General features: G+C 29.7%; 1 long non-coding RNA gene across 1 annotated transcript; it reads left to right on the top strand.

Moving 5' to 3' along the window:
* The first annotated feature begins 1,619 nt into the window (after positions 1-1,619).
* LOC143081914 (uncharacterized) lies at positions 1,620-7,691 on the top strand. Its single transcript, XR_012980152.1, has 3 exons — positions 1,620-1,727; positions 4,826-5,009; positions 7,395-7,691. It is a non-coding gene; the product is annotated as an uncharacterized LOC143081914 (long non-coding RNA).
* Positions 7,692-8,675: the final 984 nt, after the last annotated feature.

Here is an 8,675-nt window from a genome sequence, read left to right on the forward strand (position 1 = left end):
TTGAAATATATATAAAAAAGAGATTTAATTTCAAATTAAACAATATTTAATCAGAGGCCAAAGGACGCAAGCGAAAGTACTTATTTGGTAAAAGTTTAAGCTATTTATTATCTTTCTCAGTTTTTTTTTAATGAATCATTGTTAAGAGTTATAATAGAATGATGAAATAGAGTTCTAAAGGACAGAAAAAAACGTTCTCTGATATTTTTCTTTAAAAAAATTATCAATTGCTTTCGTCCAAACCGTTTTACTGGATTTTCCGCTATCAGAAACGCTTGAAGCTGAAAATTTACATGTCACGAATATATAAGAACTAATAACATTTGAAGACCAAAAAGGTCTTCAAATATCTCTGTAAACTGGGGTTTTTTTTTGTTAAATAAATGATGGAAAAACTTTTTTTTCAAAACTTGATGGTGTATTATATTCTGTATGAAATATGGTATAGATTGCAGATCCTTTAAAGCTTGTAAAATTTATTTATATCATTTAATGACTATATGGGATGTAGGGCAACACAAATTTCATAGACACTAGAATGTAGTATAGTGTGTGTTGCTGACATGCTCTACCGTTCTACTTTATATTGTACCAATACGGTTATCATTTTATCTATAGCATTGAACATCTATTTCTCTTAAATTTATTTGAAATTGTTATTCATTCCTGCTTTGGTATTTGCAGTTTCACTGAAGTCCCTACTTAAAATCAGAATTAACTGACCTAATTTGTGATAAAATTCCCTTGAATGATTTAAATATCGTTAACTAAACATATTCACGACTGCACAAAAACAAAATAGGAACGCAATTGTTTATCCAATGAGATAATTGGAAACCTAAATTAAATTTAGAACTGATGTAATATAAAAACAATACTAAGTCGATTTACAGCATATTTCCCGTACGAAAATATATATAGTTACAATTGAGATGTATGCATTTCGAGTACGTAAATTATTGTAAGACTTATCAAGTGTACTTATATTACATGTCTTAGATATGATGAAATATGCATCACTTTGCTGTCTCATATCACAGGCGTAATACATTTTTTTTCGAAAAAAAACTTACGAAAAAACTGAACTTTTTATTAACTTCAAATTAACATGCTTAAGAAGACATAATTTGTTGAACTAAGCACTCTAACTTTTTGTGTTTGTTTTCAGATTAACTTAACGTGTTTTTTTTTTTTTTTTGTTTTTTTTTTTTGTATTTAAAGACAAATATTATAAGATTCAACATTTGAAATGCTTTTATCAAAAGGTTTTACAATTCATATATCAAATGTATTTCTATCATATATAAGTTATAGTTAAAAAAACATCAATCTTGTGAAATCTTTTATAGAGAAAATAGTGTTAACATTCTCGTACTATATATTGTGAGACATTCATCTCAAAGTTTTAAAACATCGTTTTGTGAACCCCTTCAACTGGTACTCTATAAACATCTAAACCAATTGTGCATCATCGGTTATAATTAGTTCAAGGCGTGAAAATTCCTGCAGGCTATTTTTAAGGCAAATGTAATCGTATGATCACAAAACACACATGATCACCGATAATGATTCGTTACATATTGTCCGGATACAATTCAACTTGTAAAGCAGCTTTATCTATTGATATCAATTTCTATTTTCACAGATGGACAAATATTGAGAAGATGAGAAGATTTGATGAGAGATTCACATGATTAAGAATGAAAAAGTTCTTCTATGAAATTCTGGTTAGACTTTTCTATTTGTTATTTATTTTACAAAAGACAGAATTATTGTCTTGTATTCATTCTTTGAAGAAATTGATTCAGCATATTAGACAAAATATCAGAAATAGCAAAAACTATGATATTTTAAAGGAAGTAATTTGATATACTTCAAAATGGCATCATCTGCATGAAAAAATGTAACAATTTTTAACAAGGTTAAAACTGTCAAAACAAGTAAAGAGTGTCTAACAGAGTGACACCTTTATGCAAATTTTGGTTTGTTTTTGTTTTTTTTCTTTTTTTACCGAAAAAGTCACATACTATTTTCTAGTTTTTAAATGGAAGTATCTATCAGTTTGTTTCAGTTTAGTTTTGATTGATACATTGATACAAACTTCAACTTAAAAGCGTCAGTTAACAAAGCTACCTATATCTCATTCCATATGTCATGCATCCTCGTTTAAAAAAAGTTCGAAGCGTGAAAATTTAAAAGGCAGATTTTAGATATCAATATACGACGTATCATATAACAAAAGTGATCTTATCTTCAAATTACGCACACGGCCACCTACAATGATTGACAAAATAAGGTTTTTAAAAATATTGTCCTTGATCAGCATGTCAACGTTTGAATTACATTTTTGATTTTGAAAGAAAAACTTATGGATTCAACATAATTAAGCATCACGGAAGAGATATTATTAGCCGGAATACGCATATGGTGCAGAAATTGTGGTATCGTCAATGTTATTGAAGAACAAATAACGAGCAAAATTTTGGAATGTTATATTGCTTTTATCATCATATATATAACATATGTACAATATTTTTTTCTTTTTTTTATACATAATCTATATTATATTTACAACATCTACAAGCATCTTAACTGATGCATATATTGAAAAGTTATTACTTAAAAGTTCAACTTGTAATTCAAATTTAGAATATCTATTTCAACAAATAAATATTATGCAGATATAGAGATTTGAAAAACGATCTTTTGAATAATATGAAAATGTTCATCTTCGAATTTCTGGTTTTTACTCTGTTATACTTATTCAGCAAAATTTCACTTATAAAAGATGGAACTTTGGTCTCTATTCATTTCTTTGAGAAAAAACAAAATCATCGTATTGTATAAAATATCCGAAAAAGAAAAGACTGAAACATTCATAACGAACGTATGAAACATAAAAATTAAGACACTATATTATTTCACAAACTTTTACAACGACGTTTGCTTTAACAATTTCAATATATTTAACCTTTTATGTATAGAGTGTTTCTCAGAGTGATTAATTAACGTGAGATTGCATTTCGTTATTGTTTTACGGTAGGGGTACTAAAAAAATCAATTAAAACTTAATTACTCTAATATGAATGCGTATATATCCTTTAAAATCGAAAAGAGATTTACAATTTTACTGGATTTACCAGATACTTTTCTTTGCCATTTATATAGGAGACGGTTAAATGTTTTAAAGGTATGTGCTTGTATTCAAGCGTTAAGAGGTTTCCATCCTGTTTTTGTCGATTAAATTTGAACAGGTCTGTTTACTCGAGCTTTTGACATCGACCCCGGTTTGGTATTGGGTCATTTTTTTTTGGCGACTTTTGTTTCTTTAATTCTTTTTTATCTTTTCTACTAACAAAGGCTAATTTTGTTTTCATTGACTTATAAATAAATTTTGAATGTCTAATTTATCTTCCTCTCTTTGTGTGGCACTTATTAAAGTAGACTTATTCTTCATGGAATGAACCGTTCATCTTGTATACAAAGTTTAGCTTTGACCTCTTTGATGAAAATTGGAAAATGTGAAAGTGCAAGCGGGACGTATTTTATATGACACATTTGTTTATTTATCATTTGTTTCTAGTGACATTTAAAGGGGCTGTTGTTCCTGTCTAATTTTCCTTAAAACCATTAAAACATTTTCAACTAAGTTATCGATCTTTATCTAACTGAAACTCTCCCCTAATTATAGAATGACATACGTGACGTCTTTAATCCTGTTGATAAATGGAATATGATACATGAAACGATTTTTTTAAAAGGCATGTGTTTAGTTGTAGTGCTTATATCGCTTGTTGCAAAAATTGTGGAAGATAAAGAAAAAATGCACTGACGATGGCAAAGGAAGATTTTTTTTATATTTTCCAGTCAATGATACATTTATTTTTGTATATAAACAAAATAGTAAGTTCGCATTGTCCGATCATTCCTTGCTAATACATTTAGAACTGTAGATAAATTTTTCCAAACTAGCAAATATTTTAAAAACATACAAAAAATGAACTCCGAGGAAAAAGTCAAAACGGAAAGTCCGTTATCAAATGTCAAACTATATGTTGATTGAGGAGTCACGAGCCTTACGTCTAAAAATATCTCTATATTTACTTTTATCAACCTATATATTCAGTACGCAATATACAGTGATATTATATTAGTAATATGACACATTTATTTTTTAATCAGTGCAGAATCAACAGTTTTTGTTTATTTTATTTGATCAGAATATATGGATTTGTTATTGGACGGCAACCTTATTAAAATGAATAAACATATAACCAATTCGTGGTAAATGAGAGGTTTAATACTTATAATTTCCAAATAAAGTGAATGTGCAGAATTTCAGTCGCTTAAATGTTGGTCATTCTCATTTAATACAAATGTGTAAAATTATGTCATTCCTATTACCGATCTGTGTAGATGATGTAATTCATATCTGTTGTTCCCAAACATATATAATTGTTGATGGGTTTTAGATTTTATTATGATTCATTTAAAGGGATTCGACAACCCTTTAATGAAATGTTATTTTATTACAATTTTGTTAATATTGACGATGATATATACTAGTGCAAAAGCTGCACGATAAAAAAAACGTTCTTATCATGCTAATGGTCTTATGTTAACAGGAAAAGCAAGTTAAGTTCTATCCACATCAATATGTTATATACAAGGGCTTTATGACTTTTGTAAATCTGGCATATTATCATCAAATCAGAGAAACAATTATTTATTTATGAATTTTTTAACGACCTTTACTGGTTATGAAGCCCTCGCTTGGTTATGGTGGTATACTAAAAATTTTAAATAACATTATGTTGACTTGCAGGTAGCATTTTGTTTACCGGTATGCATAGCTTTTAAGAGAGATTGCCCTGGACCTTCAGAGAGAGAATTCAGAGCAATATCGTTTTGTAACAAATCTGTAGCATTCACCTATTCCTGTCTGTATGACGAAAATAGAGGTGTAAACGTGGAATCGTGCAAAGCAACAGTTGACTTTGCCCCGCCAGGTATATTTATTTTTTTGATTAATTTTACCCAATTAAAAGACCCTTGTTAACTAAAAAACACTGAATTCATTAAATTGAAATTTTATTTTGATGTTACCTGTTGATTGGTTCTCGAGTATAAATACATTTAAACTATACTTTTCATATACATGTATACTCACCAGGAGAAAGACTCACAGCCACCCTGACTTTACAACAAACAATAATAGAACAATATATCCAAGACTCCGTGTTTAAGATCATACGTTGGCCTATGGTGATTTACTTTTTTACAAATTGTGACTTGGGGGGAGAGTTGTCTCACACCATATCTGTTTATATCTATATATTATTATGTACGGCTGTTATTGACAATAACACAGAATAAGTTGATTCTTAAAATCAATTACCACCAGCAGTTTTTTCACGATTTTAATTTAAAATCGTTTTCAATCATCCGAGAGAATGTTTTGAATACTAAAAGTTGTCAAGGTTTTAATTTGCGTTCTTAAAGTCAGAACGATCATTAGCGCTATTTCCTTTTTTTTTTTTATTGAAACGAAAATACGTTTTAGTGGTAATAATAAACACTTAAAAGCAAGGAACACCAACATTTGTCTATATGTTCCAACGATTTCAATGCTTTGGTAGAGCTAGTTCAATTGCAATTCAGCAGATTTAGAGAGAGTCGAAGGATATTAAATGAACAATCAAACGCATCAATCGAAAATAAACTGACAACGCCATGCCTAAAACCGAAAAAGACCAACAAGCAAAAAAACAGGGCACAGAACACAACACCTAAAACTAAAGAGTGAAAAACACGAACAAAACAAATACAACGGGAGATCTCCGGGGCTTCGGAAGGGTAAGCGGGTCCTGCTCTATTTTTGAAACCTATCGTGTTTCTCGTACAGTTAAGAACAAACCCGGTGATACGTCTTATTAGACAGGTCACACTCATGGAAAGGGAACGAGATCGAATTCTAAGCTGTGTAATCAGTAAATGCAAATACAAATGATATAACGAAAACGCTTGATTTATTCAAATCCGTGTAATCGAGAATGTCAACTCATGTCAATAGTCAATAATGTTGATATATGGAGGTTAAATATATATAGGCCGAGATAAGATGCATACGTAAATAAAATCTACTAAACAATGATAAACAAAATCAACCAAAATATATCAAGGCTTGTAATTGAGAACGTAACACTCGTGTTTCGTCGACCTAATATTTAAAAGAGATGTTGGAATAAACAACATGATAAATCAAGTTGGAAGACAGACAGATTTATAAACACCAAATACCGAAAGGTTTTGACAAAAAAACAGCTAATAAAATATATTCCTGATCACAGAAAAAGGGAAACAAACATTAAAAATCATTTATTATAAACAATATCCTTTGATTTTTAAGCTAAATAGCATATTTCAAACTTTCGTTATTTCGTAGCCTTTTATAGTTTGCTGATTTGAGGATAATTGATAAAGGCCGTACGGGGATCTGTATTTGCCAACTTTTAAGCCATTTTGTCTCGAGTGAAGTGTTGTCGAATTGGCAACTATACATCATCTTTACATTGTATATCTTATATAACGTTGGTAATAGGATAACACTAGTTATCAAAGGTACCAGGATTATAATTTAGTACGCCAGACGCGCGTTTCGTCTACATAAGACTCATCAGTGACGCTCAAATCCAAATATGTATAAAGCCAAACAAGTACAAAGTTGAAGAGCATTGAGGATCCAAAATTCCAAAAAGTTGTGCCAATAACGGCTAAGGTAATCTATGCCTGGGATAAGAAAATCCTTAGTTTTTCGAAAAATTCATAGTTTTGTGAACAGTAAATTTATAAAAATGACCACATTATTGATATTCATGTCAACACCGAAGTGTTGACTACTGGGCTGGTGATACCCTCGGGGACGAAACGTCCACCATCAGTGGCATCGACCCAGTGGTGTAAATAGTTATCAAAGGTACCAGGATTATAATTTAGTACGCCAGACGCGCGTTTCGTTCAAAATTGTCCTTTCCTTCTTTTTTGGCTGACTTTTGCTATTTTAACAGCAATTGATGATAGCATTGAAGAATACTCAATTATTTAATCTTAATTTCAACAATATCACATGATATAAATTTGTTCCAATAGTGTATGTTTTTTTTTATTCAAATAATATATGATTTAAATTCAAGGCCGTATTTACGTTTCTACGTTATAGTTAATGTGTTGAACATATACCGCTGTTTATTACCTATAACTTAACTAGAAATTTCTTTTTATCTTAGTGAATTGCTGATATAGAAATGCTAACTGTAAAGTCATTTTAGCTTTCTGTTATGCATGATTATATGATAAAGGTTGTATATTTACTTATTGCAATACATTTTTTTCAGGTAATAAATACGTACAAAGAGGACAACCCGATTTTACACCATGTGCAAAACGTCGGTATCAGCCATTCCGACTGTGGTCAAATGTCAGTGGACAGTGTATATTTAAGAAGTCACTGTGTGTAAGTGATGGTCAATTTCTGTATAATAATGGTACAACTGAATCCGACCGATCCTGTCGCTGTGATTATACACATGGATATGTTTTCATTAATAAACCAAGACATCCATGCTATTGTATTCCTTCGGAGGAGGATTGTAGTTGCTACAAAAAGTACTGTCCGAATAATAGACTTCTAACACCAGGTAGATATTGTAGACCTTTAGTGTTTACTAAATAAATTCATTGTAAAGATTTTCGGGGAACAGACACAAAACAAAACAAATATAAAAGATATCAAACTGATAACAAACTATAGTTAAGATTGTGGAGATTTTCTTCATAGTAACAAATTCACTTGCATAGACCAAAAATATCTGTGTGTTTTCTTTGCAAAAGCATATAAAATGGATTTTTGAAATAACAATATATACATACTTAAGAATGTGAAATGTGCATATTTGATACTTGAAATAATATATACCTAATTGATTCTGACCTTGATTGAGAGCAAATTTCCAACTTCCAATTCCTTTTGTTTCTATGAAACTAATTGTTGCTGACAATCTAGAATATATGTGTGCTAACATATTTAAGATACAATGTATGATTAAGATAATAGCCAAATATAATATAATTGTTTGAACATTAAATATGATTCATGCATTTAAATTACAGGTGGAATAGCATATATACGGTACCGATTGTAATACATCAGAAGCGCATTTCGACAATTAATGTCTCTTCAGAGAATATTTGAATATTTGATTATCAACCATCTAACAGAATGTTAGAGAGGCATATCATATAAAAAGGGACCAAAGTATTGTTAAATTCAAATAAAAATTCCGAGCATTGCATAGGGGAAATGATCCTTAATTTAACATGATTTTTAAAAGAAATATAAAACATAAAATTTTATTGAAATAATTTTATTAATCAAACAGAAATGATTATTAACGTTTCCATGCTAACCATTTTAAATATTTATATTTATTTATCTAAATTCGTAGCGACTTTTTATTTTCAGATTATGATTGCGCAAAAGAAGATGATATTCAAGGGAAAGAAAGCTATAGGTGTCCAATTATTGTGAATGACAGGTATATATAACATTAATTATTCAAACTAAATCTACATCTAGATATGGTTATGATTTTTTTACATTGGTCTAGCCATGGTAT

Source organism: Mytilus galloprovincialis, chromosome 7 (genome assembly GCF_965363235.1).
Source record: "Mytilus galloprovincialis chromosome 7, xbMytGall1.hap1.1, whole genome shotgun sequence".
NCBI lineage: Eukaryota > Metazoa > Mollusca > Bivalvia > Mytilida > Mytilidae > Mytilus > Mytilus galloprovincialis.